A 13,440-nucleotide genomic window follows, 5' to 3' on the forward strand; every position below is an offset into this window, starting at 1 on the left:
TATACATATTTTCCTGGGCCTAATTATGTTATGAATCTTTGTAGCCTGTTTTGGCTAAGGATGCGTATTGTTTTACACCTTAAATTTTACTATTTATTCTGCACTTTTTCGGTTTGTCTTGAAGTGATGAAACATACAATGAGTTCTCATTTTTGACTTCTCAATTTGCTTAGCAAATTTTAATATATCAAACATTAACATAAGTGTTCAGACGTCGCATTTTCTTCTGGTTAATTTTTTTGTATACTTAAGATTGGTTTGGGAGCGTCACGGGGGAAGAAGATAGAAATAGAAGGGTAACCTATGATACCGCGGAGTTGCGCTTTTTCTCCCGCCTCAGCTTCGCGGATGGAGGAGGGCGAGAGCTCAGTCTGACGCTTTATATTTTTCCCCAGCTTTTCCTCCGGTAAAAGATTCACTAGAAATCATTATTATTTTATCATTTATATTTGACGCGGTTTTCAAATCGAAACCGAACCATACAACCAATCCAATAATTTTATAAACGAACCTGAACCGACTGTTGCGGCTGCGATTTTGGTTTTTGATTTTAAAAACCGAAGGTATGCGGTTTCGATTTCGATTTTGATTTTAGTCCAAAATCGAACCGATCCACCTCGCGCTCACCCCTAATTTGTGCAGTGATTCTTTCACAAAGCAAAATTAGGATTTAGAAATATGGAAATCCTTTTTCCTTTTGATTTGTACGATTTTTTAACAAATATGAAGAAAAATTTAACAAACCAAATAATATTTGGTAACTTTATTGGATAGATTTTAATAGAACCGTAACAAATTAAGTCTAGCCGAATTTTGACATAAATGAATCGAGCTTTCATTTTTTCTCTGATGAACCGAGTCGGGACAAGTTTCCTTATCGAACAAAAAAATGTGTTTGAGTTTGCTTACTAACGAGCCAAACTCGAGTTTGTTCGCAAACAAATATGAGCTGCTACAGCCTTTATCGAGCAGCTAGTTAATAATTAAAAAAAACTTAGTTGACCCGATCCAACTGATTCAACCCCCAACCCAAGTATCTAAATATTTAATATTAACTTAGCCTATTTATCTAAAACACTTAACTTATATTATTAAACCCCCCTTATGTTCTCAATCATCTTCTGTTATCATTCTTATCTCCTTATCATCTCTTTGATTCTCTTTCATCCGCCTAAATCTTCATCATTTTGTAACTTACACGTAATATACACCATCGTATCAATAAAGTTCGGCTTCTGATTTGAAATTTTATCAATAAAGAGTTGTTTCGGGTTCAGGATTCAAGAAGTGAAGAGGAGCGGAGGGTTGATCGCCGCCTCCCTATTCTGGAGGCTCTCCGGCCGGAAGAAGGGCTTGCTATCGTAACACATTCCTGATACCGCATTTTAATTTTACAAGATAACTTAGGTCTATGTCAATACAAAGGGTACTACTGTAACGACTGGAATTTTCGTGAATTATATTATGTGAATAAAATATAAATTATGTGGATTATGTTCAAATTATGTGAATTAGTGAAGGAATATTTAAAAATATATTATTCATGTTTGAAGAGTCAGTACAAGACTTAAGATAAAGACTACGATTTATAACCGAGTTGAAATGTAAGTCGGACCGTCAGATGGGACGCGACCCGTAAATACTGATTAACTGAATATTGATAATATGGTTGAGAAAAAAAAATTAATGGAGTAAAAAATGAAAGGTTTTTATATGTTCATATAATTATTGAATAAGGGTATGTGGAATTGATTTATTATTTGAATTATCGATTGATCGGTAATTGTGAAAGTAGTTATAAATAGAGTTTAAATGGAAAATTTACGAATATGTTAGATATATTTGTGATGTCATGTCTAATATGATTTGTGTTTAGCTTTTAGATCTTACTTAACAGGACAAATCAGTACTTAACTGGAAATCAGTACTTATACTAAGTCAGGACTTAAGATATCAGAACTTAAGTTATTAGGAGATATTTATCAGGAGATAAAATCAGGACTTAAGGAGACGTTCAGATAAGGAAGGCGGCTGATTGAAAGGAAAGAAGATCAAGACAAACATAAGAAGAGATATGCATGGAGAAGAATTCTATAAGGAATATAATACTTGGAAGAAAAGATAACTGATTGATATATATTAGGAAGCAGAATTGTATTCGATATCAATTAGAAGATTATCTTGTAACTGTGTAGTATATAAACACAGGCATAGGGTTTACACTTTATGTGTTATCATAATCGAGATTATTATTCATTGTAACCCTAGCAGCTCTCGTGATAATTTGTTCATCACTGAGAGAGAACAGTTCTTTGTAACAGAGTTTATTGTGTTAAATAAAATCTGTGTTTTGTTACTTAAGTTCTTACATTTGATTTGATTGTAGTAAACACTGTATTCAACCCCCTTCTACAGTGTGTGTGACCTAACAAGTGGTATCAGAGCAATCTGTTAACATACATACAGTAAAGATCCAAAAACAATCATGTCTGAAGAAGCACAAACTCCAACCAAGCCCACCAAAATTGAAGAGACTCCAAAGACTCAAATCCATAATTGATATGAGACTATTAGGGTTCCCATACTGAAACCTTTTGAGTATCCCATATGGAAGGTGAGGATGTCTATGTTTCTGGAAGCTACAGATCCAGAATACATTGACAGAAGTAATGAAGGACCACACAAGCCAACCAAGCTCTCTGTTGTAGTTGCAGATCAGCCAGCACAGACTGTACCAAAGAAGAAAAGTGAATATACAGCTGAAGATATCTTATCTATTGCAAAGGATGCAAAGGTAAGACATTTGCTACACAGTGCCATTGATAATGTAATGTCAAACAGGGTAATTAACTGCAAGAATACAAAGGAGATATGGGATGCCTTGAAGACAAGATTCCAAGGAACTGATTCAATTAAGAAGAACAGGAGGACTATACTCACACAAGAGTATGAGCACTTTGACTCAAAACCCGATGAGTCATTAACTGGTTTATATGACAGATTTGTCAAACTCTTGAATGATCTGTCACTGGTGGATAAGGAATATGATCTTGAAGATACTAATCTCAAATTTCTTTTAGCTCTTCCTGAAAGTTGGGATTTGAAGGCCACAACTATAAGAGACAACTATGTTCTTGATGAAACTACTCTTGATGAAATTTATGGTATACTCAAGACTCATGAACTTAAGATGGATCAAAGAAGCAAGAGGCATGGGAGAAAGTCAAGGACAGTTGCTCTTAAGGCTGAGGAGGAATCCCCTAAAGTGGCTGTCTCAAAGAAAGGCAAAGGAAAGGCTCTCATCACGAAATCTGATATTGAGTCATCAAGTCCTGATAGTGACGAGGATTCAGAAACTGAAAGTCTATCTGAGATGGACCCTGATGAAGAGAAAAATAGAAGTTGTGTGCTCTTATGGTGAAAGGAATCACAAAGATTGCATACAGGAAATTCAGAAGGGGAAAGAAATTTTCCAGGAAAGGTATAAGTTCTGATAAGAAAGGTTTCAGAAAATCTGAAGGAAAAGGAGGAAAGTCTGACATAGGAGATTACTCAAATGTCAAATGCTACAACTGTGGTGAGAAATGCCACATATCTCCTGATTGCAAGAAAGTGAAGAGTGACAAAGGCAAGGCTCTTGTCACAAAGAAGAAAAGCTGGACAGACACTTCAGATTCTGAAAGTGAGGTGAACTATGCCTTGATGGCAAATGCTGATAGCAACTCTGAAGCTGCTGAGTTAAAGGTACCTCAAACAACTTATGATTTTCATACTGATGATATTACTGAGTTGAGAAGATATCTTAAAACCATGTTCATTAGTTATAGAGATCAAACTTTAACATGTGAAAGATTAACTTCTGAAAATCTTGCTTATAAAAAGAGGAATGATTATTTAGAAAAAGAGTTAGTTATGTTCCATCAAACTCAGAAAGATAGAGATGATGCTTTCTATGTTAGAGATGAAGTGCTTAAAATGAATGAATCTCTAAAAACTGAGTTAGAAAAGGAAAGAGAGATTATAAGGACTTGGACTAACTCTGGCAGAACAACTCAGAATTTGTTAAGTAGTGGAAACTGGAAAGTGGGCTTAGGTTATGGAGATGATAAGAATAATAAAGGAACTGTAGAAATTGAGCCTATAGTTGTTAAACAAAAGCCAGAGGTAAATCCTGTTAAGTTTATAGCTGTAAAGTCTGATATTGATAAATCAGAAGTTAAAGAGAAATTAAATTCTGACAAACCAAAACATGATAAGCCAACTGAAGTTAACATAGGCTTAATGACAAAGAAGCAACTTAAGCATAAGCTGAAAGATGTTAAGAATGTAAACAAGGTAAAGCCACCTAGGAAAAATAGGAATGAAAAGGTAGGTGTGAATAAAAGCAATGATTATAAGCCCGTTCCTAATGCTCCTAGAAAGAAATATTATAACTGTAGAAATTCTAACCATCTGGCTTCTTTTTGCAGGAAGAATAAGAACATAAACTCCTTACCTTCAAAATCAGGAGTTAAGAGTCAGTCTGTAAGATATAGGCCACAAAATCCTTATTTGCATTGTGGTAGTTTATGGAATTCCATTTATACTTGTAAGAAATATCATAGTTTGTACTATGATTATTATCAAATAAAACCTTCTTTAAAGAAAGTTAGCATTATTCCTTCTAGTGTAAGTTCTGATGCAAAGTCTGATATTGCAAATTCTGATAAGAAAACTGTTAACATAAATTCTGATGCTAAATCCGCTGCAAATGTTAACAAACTTAATAAGGCCAAAGGATCCAAGCAAGTTTGGGTCCTTAAAACTAATCATTAGTGGTCTTTGTGATTGCAGGGCAACAGGAAAAACATCCTAGTTCTGGACAGTGGATGTTCAGGACATATGACTGGAAATAAAGCCCTGCTATCAGATTTTGTGGAGAAAGATGGCCCAGGTGTTTCTTATGGAGATGGCAACATGGGAAAAACTCTGGGATATGGCAATATCAATCTTGAGAATGTCATCATTGAAAAAGTAGCTCTAGTCTCAGGACTTAAACACAATTTGCTGAGTGTTAGTCAAATCTGTGATAGAGATTATCATGTGGATTTCTTTGAAGAACACTGTGAAGTTGTTAGCAAAACTACAGACAAAGTTGTTCTGAAAGGATACAAACATGGTAACATTTATGAAGCAACCTTTCAACAAGTACTGATGGTTCTGCAATCTGTCTGTTAAGTAGAGCATCAATTGAAGAAAGCTGGAATTGGCACAAGAAACTCTCTCATTTAAATTTCAACAATATAAATGAACTAGTCAAGAAAGATCTTGTGAGAGGACTGCCAAAATCAGTATTTTCTCCTGATGGCCTTTGTGATTCCTGTCAAAAGGCAAAACAAAGAAAATCTTCATTCAAGAGCAAGACTGAATCTTCAATTCTTGAGCCTTATCACCTACTACATGTTGACCTATTTGGTCCAGTGAATGTCATGTCTATTGCAAAGAAGAAATATGCTATGGTCATAGTGGATGAGTTCACCAGATACACATGGTTGTATTTCTTGCACACAAAAAGTGAAACTACATCTATCTTGATTGATCATGTCAAACAACTGGATAAACTGGTTAAAGACTCTGTGAAAATCATAAGAAGTGATAATGGCACTGAGTTCAAGAATTTGATTATGGAAGAGTTCTGCAAAGACCATGGAATCAAGCAGGAATTTTATGCTCCTGGAACTCCACAACAAAATGGAGTTGTTGAAAGAAAGAATAGAACTCTTATTGAAGCTGCAAGAACTATGCTCGATGAAGCAAAGTTACCAACCTATTTTTGGGCTGAAGCTGTGCAGACTGCTTGTTTTACTCAGAATGCAATACTTATCAACAAGCATGGAAAAACACCATATGAGATGGTGAAGAAAAAGAAGCCAAATATGAAGTATTTTCATGTATTTGGATGCAAGTGTTTTGTTCTTAAGACTCATCCTGAACAGCTATCCAAATCTGATATAAAAGCTGATGAAGGAATTTTTGTTGGATATCCACTTTCTACAAAAGCCTTCAGAGTCTACAATTTAAGAACAAGGGTTTTCATGGAATCTATCAATGTCTCTTTTGATGATAAGAAGATTACTGGACTTGAAGATTTCAATGATCATGATCAGCTGAGATTTGAGAATGAAGTTTTAAATTCCGATTCGGTAAATCCTGATAGTCTAAATCCTGACAGTCTAAATCCTGATACTGCAAACTCCGATGGGTTAAACTCTGTTGTTATTGAAACTGTGGTGACTAAGCCAAAGGAAAATGCACCTGTGCAGGGGGGCATATAGAAGATCCAACCACATCTCAAGAAGCATCAGAATCTAGATAAGGCTCTTCAAGTTCTGATTCATCAAGTTCTGATGAGCCAAGTTCTGATAATTCTGGAAACTCAAGTTCTGATAATTCTAGAAACTCAAATTCTGAAGGATCCAACTCAGAGAGCATAATTTCAGGGGGAGCATCAGAAAATGTTGATGGAGACAGCATGGATCATGGGGAAGCATCCAGTTCTAGAGATAACCTTCCATCTGCAAGGAAGTGGACTAAAGCACATACACCTGACTTGATTATTGGAGATCCTGAAGCAGGTATAAGAACTAGAATAGCAACATCAAATGAATGTCTCTATCACTCTTTTCTTTCTCAGACTGAACCAAAGAAAGTGGAAGAAGCTCTTCAAGGTGCTAATTGGGTGCAAGCAATGCAGGAAGAGTTAAATGAATTTGAAAGAAATAAAGTCTGGACCCTAGTGCCAAGACCAAAGAACAGATCTGTTGTTGGTACAAAGTGGGTGTTCAGAAACAGAACTGATAGTGATGGCATAATTACAAGGAATAAAGCAAGGCTGGTTGCAAAAGGATATTCTCAATATGAGGGAATTGATTATGATGAAACATTTGCACCAGTTGCTAGATTAGAAGCCATAAGGATATTTTTTGCTTATGCTGCTAACAAAAAGTTTACAGTCTTTCAAATGGATGTAAAAAGTGATTTTCTTAATGGAGAATTAGAAGAAGAAGTATATGTTGAACAACCTCCAGGTTTTGTAGATTCAAAATTTCCTCATCATGTCTACAGACTTGATAAAGCACTTTATGGCCTTAAGCAAGTTCCAAGAGCATGGTATGAGACATTAGCTCAGTTTCTTCTGGAAAGTGAATTTAACAGAGGGACTATTGACAAAACATTATTCTATCTCAACCATGGAAATGACTTACTTTTGGTGCAGATATATGTTGATGATATCATTTTTGGTTCTACAAATGACAGACTTTGTAAAAGGTTTGCCAAGCTAATACAGTCAAGATATCAAATGAGTATGATGGGAGAACTTAGATATTTTCTGGGCCTTCAAGTCAAGCAGAATGAAGAAGGAACTTTTATTTGTCAATCTAAGTACACCAGAAATTTGTTGAAGAAATTTGGAATGCAAGATTGTTCAAGTGCATCCACTCCTATGGCCACTGCAATAAAATTGGATAAAGATACTGGTACATCAGTAGATATTACTGATTACAGAGGTATGATTGGCTCACTACTCTATATAACTGCAAGTAGACCTGATATCATGTATGCTACTTGTCTTTGTGCAAGATTTCAAGCAGATCCAAGAGAACCTCACTTAACAGCTATAAAAAGAATTTTCAAGTACCTTAAAGGTACAGCTGATCTAGGATTGTGGTATCCTAGGGAATCAGACTTTAAGCTAATAGGTTACTCAGATGCAGATTTTGCAGGATGCAAAATTGACAGGAAAAGCACAAGTGGAAGCTGCCAATTTCTTGGAGGCAGATTGGTTTCTTGGTTTAGCAAGAAACAGAAGTCAATTTCTACATCAACTGCAGAAGCAGAGTACATTGTTGCAGGAAGTTGTGCACAGATTCTTTGGATGCAGAATCAGTTACTGGATTATGGGTTAACATATTCTAAAATCCCTATTTACTGTGATAATCAAAGTGATATTGCTATGACAGGTAATCCAGTTCAACACTCAATGACAAAACACATCAGCATTATGTACCACTTTTTAATGGAACATGTGGATGAAGGTACAGTGGAATTACATTTTGTTCCAACAGATCAACAACTAGTAGATATCTTCACAAAACCACTGTGTGAAGCTACTTTTACAAGATTGCTAAATGAACTTGGAATGGTTTCAGGTTCTTTCTCTAAACCTGCTTAGTTTATATTTTGAAACATCAGACTTTATGATCAGTATTTACAGATATTACTATATTTATGTATTCTGTGCTTAAATTGAAATTTTTTAATTGCTGATTGTTGTCTGATGTGAATTTCTAAACTCTGATAGTGATATGAATGTTTCTGTGACTATTCAATCCAATGAGGATAACTGTGCTAGATGTTGACCTTGTAGTCTTTAATATACTAATAATCCCATGTTTGAAGTAATTGCTTATGTGGAAATCTTTTTAACACAAGCAAATTCTGATATTGAGCTTGGTTAAAGTTTACTTTGTGTATCTTATTACTAAGTCAAAAACTAGAATAGTGCTTCTTATCTGTTAAGTTCTGATGTTAGTAAATCTGATGGATGTACTAAGTGCTGATAAGCCTCACTTATCAAAAGAAAAAGAAAAAAAATATCAGGTACTCCTTTGAGATCTAGAGAAAAGTATATGTGGAAGGGAAGACCCAAGTGCATTGCTGGTATTAAGTAATATGCATTTGAAAAGCAAAATAAAATTTTCTTGATGACTTTTCACATTCTCTGATTACTGGAGAAACACTCTGATAATAGCATAAATTCTGATATGCAGTTGTGACTCACTTACACTAAGAAGCCACTGTAAAAATGAATTTCAAAAGATGCATAAAATGAGCACAAAACAGTTGAGGTGAACTCATATATGAACTCATTCTATAGTAGACTTCGGAGTAATGACAGATTTTAAGCAAAGTTCTTAGTTATGCCTTATTTTTAAGATGTACTGAAGTGAATCAGACTTTACTCTTTGTCTTATATTTCGCTTAATGCACACACATACACTCCATATGAATGATAAAAATTAATGTGGTGATAAATGTTATTTTGGATGAACAGTTTAAGTGTCAGTTGCATAAATTCTGAGGACAAGTACTGATGAAAGTTCTGATGATTAAGTTCTGATGTACCCATATCAGTATTTGTGTGAAGAATTACAGGAATAAACATTCACTTTTCGAGTTAAGGAGCCATATTCTGATGACTTTTAAATCCTGATAAGAATCAAGTTCTGATGCTGACGTGGCAGTATTTATTTACTTGGTTTATTTTTGGTCATTACTTGAACGGTCATATTTTCTCAGAATATTGGTTTATGTGAGTTAAAGCAGTAATAATCATTTGTTTAGTGGGGACATTTTTTTTAAACTGAACATGCAATGTAATTATTACTTATTTACCGTGCCCATCAACTTTTGTCTTAACTGCTGCATGCCTGACAGGTGTAAAGGTCGGTTCCACTTCTTATTAACTGCTGTCCTGTGGGGTGTCTAAGTAAAAGAGATAAAAGATTTTCAAATCTTTTATTTTCATTTTTATTTGACTCTCTCTCTTTTCTTATTCTCTCTCACATTTACTGACGGTTTTCTTTACAGACATTTTCTCAAACACCTTACAGGCTCTCTAATTTCTCACTTATTTCTGATGGCGCCCAAGGATTTAATTATTGATGGAGCCAAGTTTGTCCCAAATAATTATGCTGCAATCCTGACCAAGGCTGAAGCTCCATCAGATCTGCACTTTGTGCAAGATTTATTAGCCAATACTAAGATTGGGTATGCTTTGACCCAACCTCGAACTATTTCAAGTCAACAAGTGCTGACATTTTGGCGAACTGGGGTATTTGATGATGGTGGTGCTACTGGTACTCCAAGTATTGTTTTCGCATCAGGAGATGTAGATCATGTGGTTATTCCTGGAGCAGTTCGTAAAGCTCTCCACTTACCTGAAGGTTGCACATTCTCAACAGTGGAGGATCATGTTTTACAGCAGCTTATGGCCAGTCTAGGCTATGAGAAAAGTTTGGGAAAGCTGGGTCAACTGAAAAGAGCAAATATCAAAAAGGAATGAAGCTTTTTCTTTGATTGTATCACTAAGGTATTCGCCTATAAATGCTCCAACTTTGATGCTATTCCCATCATGAGTCAGCAAATCGGGTATGCCCTTATTCATCAAACTCATTTTGATTTTGCAAGTGTTGTGCTAGGTTTCATAGGGGATAGGATGACAGAGGATAGGAATGTAGTATACTTTGCTAGATTCTGTCAGCTTATATATACTTTTTGTTGTGCTGATGAACCCCAATTAGCCAGTACTTTAATTCCACCCTTTAAGCTTGCAAAAAGTACTTTTAATGATTTGTTAAATGCTGACATTAAGAAACAAGTGCAGAGACCCTTACAGATTCCTCAGTCAGTAAAACAAATCTTGGTAAATGCTGATCCACAAACATACACATCTGTTTACCCTAATGTTCAACCCACCAACACATCACAGCCAACTCAACAACCATCAGAACCTACCATCTCTCACCAACCTCAAACTTCTCAACCTCAACCTACTCAACCCTCCATCAGGACATATTTCAAACCAACACAATCATCTCAACCTCAACCTTCAGCACATTTAGTGAAGCCTTCATCTTCCAAACCCAAGAGGACTAAGATGGTACCGCAGTCTCAATAGAATAGAAGGAGAATTGTTCTGAGAGATGAGTCAGACAATGAGGAACAGGTTACAATATCAGAATCTGTTGTTGTAGAAGCTGAGAAGATCTCTTCTCAGAAAGATACTGAAACTGGGAGTTCTAGGCCCCTCAAAAGGCTTAGAACGCTATATTTTGATGATGAAGCTCCCAAATTCTCTAATTCTGCAAAGAGACTTAAAGAACAAAGAGCAAGGAGGGCTGTAAGTGTATCATCACACTCTGAAGCAACTCTGAAAGAAGCAGCTAAAGAAGGGGGTCAGGAATCTCTGATCCCAACAGAACCTATAGTAATTGAATTACTTCCCACAACTGAATCAGCTCACAAGTCTCCTATTCAAGAGCAAGAGGATATTCCAGACCAAGTGCCTACACCTCCTATGTCTCCAATAATTGATCCAGTACATATTGAAGACCCAGGTATAAGTGCTGAAATTGATATTCATAACTTGATTGTGCTTGGAGTTCTGTACTTGGAAGCTCCACCAACTCAACTCACTCCACCAACAACACCAATTTAAGATGCTGATTTCAATGAAGATATTCCAATAACACCAATTCTGAATCTGGATGATGAAAATCAGATTTTAGGTGGGCATCAACATTTGGATGTTGATCAGAACTTAGTTGCAGAGTTAGAGGATGATGTTGAAGCCTCTATAGCCTCACATATTGTTATTCTATCAGAGGATGTTGCTACTGCAGGCTCTGTAAATTCTGATGCTGATAATGCTGAACTTACTGGTGAAGCTGCTGCAAATGTAGATACCGATGTAGCTAGTCCATCAGGACATGCACCTCAACAAGCTTCATGCAAAGCTGATTTGATCAAGAAGTTTGTTAGGGAGGACGCACCAGTACCTTGGAGTGAAACTCCTATAGGAAAGGAGTGGACTAAGGAATGAAACTCAGTTAGTTTTGTTCCTACTGAAAAAATTCTTGTTGAGCACCTTGCCAAAGCTGATGAAATGCTGATAAATGATGATTTCAAGGAACAGCTGAGAGTTACTGCAATGAGTACTAGGCACCTTCAAGGTCAACACTCAATAACTCATGACAAGGTGAATAAAATTCAAGAATCTTTGATCCAGCAAGATATGAATATAAAATTGGAAAAGAACAGATTTTTCAAGCCAACCTTTGATAGAATTGGGTATATTGAAAAAACTCAGGAGAAGCAACAAGCTCAGATTGATGAAATTCTAAAGAATCAAGCTTCTCATCAAACTCAACTCAATGAGATCCAATCCTCAGTGGAATTTCTTGTCTCTCTTCTTTTACCTGCTGATGCCAAAAAGGGGGAGAAAGTAATTAAGTCCAAATGCAAATCTACTCAATCACTGAAGGGTAAGGATGATGGAAATGATGACAAGGAAAACTCTGGATTGGGTAGAGGTCATGGTCAAGGCAAAGGTTTTTCATCAAGCAAAGCTGGAACTACAAGTCAAAGAACAAGTTCTGATACTGGGAGAAGAATAAGTTCTGATACTGGTAAAAGGATAAAGTTCTACTGAACATCTGGAACTTGATGAAGAGATTTGTAAGTCATATGTCATAGCCTATTTGTATATTCGAGGATTCAGCTCAACTCAAATAAGAATGTAATAAGTAAATAGTGGATCTACCGTCAAAGAGATCTCGCAAAGTAATATCTGTCAAAGGATTCAGAGACAAGGTTCATCTACAGACTTGAGGAATTAATTCACTGGAAGAAGTTCAAGAAATTGATCATGCCTTAGTGATATAAATCAAGAGTGTGGATTTAATTAAGTGACAGAGATCTCGTCAGAGTATCATTATTTACAAGGATTTAATCTGAAGAAAATCAAAGTATCAAAGTCAAGATATGAAGAAACGTCACGGAAGTTAGTCACTCATGAACCAGACAGTACATCGAGTGTCAACATTGAAGTGGTGGAATTGATTCATAATTTTCAGTGATTTTCAGAAGATATTCAGAAGATTGGTTGCTGCTCAGGATTAGTATTAATTCTCTATTAATTAATTAAGTCATATAATTTAATTAAGAAAATAAATTATATCTGCAAAGATTAATTTATTCATTAATTTAATTAATTAATTAATTAATTCAGAATTAATATTAAGGATTTTTCAGAATTTAAATTGGATTAAAAAACAGTCTTAAATCAGCAAGACAATTGAAAATGAACTAGCATGACAATCAGGATTGTCATACCGATTGTCATGCCAAGTCATTTCAATTGTCCTACCGAAAGTTCTACTGGGAAGGAGATAGTCTTGCTAGTTCAACTGATTGTCATACCGAAAGTCATTGTAGTTCAATCAGATTGCCTTGCTAGTTCAATCCATTGTCCTACCGAAAGTCTTGCTAGCTATAGGATTGTCATTCCAGTTCAATTCAATTCTGTTGAATGAATTAAAAAGACACAGAAGCAGCAGAAAGAAATAATAATCCAATACACAAGTCAAAAACAAGAACACAGCAGCCGCAGCAAATATTTCATTTTCATCTGCTTTATTCAAGATCAATTTCTAGATTGTAAAGTTAAATCCAATCAACTAGAAATCTTTATCTTGTTCTTGTGTAACAATCTAGCGGATCAAAATCCCTAGAACTTAATCTCAAATTGCGTTTAGCATTTGATTCTAATTATTACAAAAATAGATTAAGTTCATGTCGAATTTATTCTAGATTTGTGATAATTAATTTGAGATTAAT

The sequence above is a fragment of the Apium graveolens genome, chromosome 6 (genome assembly GCF_009905375.1).
Source record: "Apium graveolens cultivar Ventura chromosome 6, ASM990537v1, whole genome shotgun sequence".
In the NCBI taxonomy this organism is placed as follows: Eukaryota; Viridiplantae; Streptophyta; class Magnoliopsida; order Apiales; family Apiaceae; genus Apium; species Apium graveolens.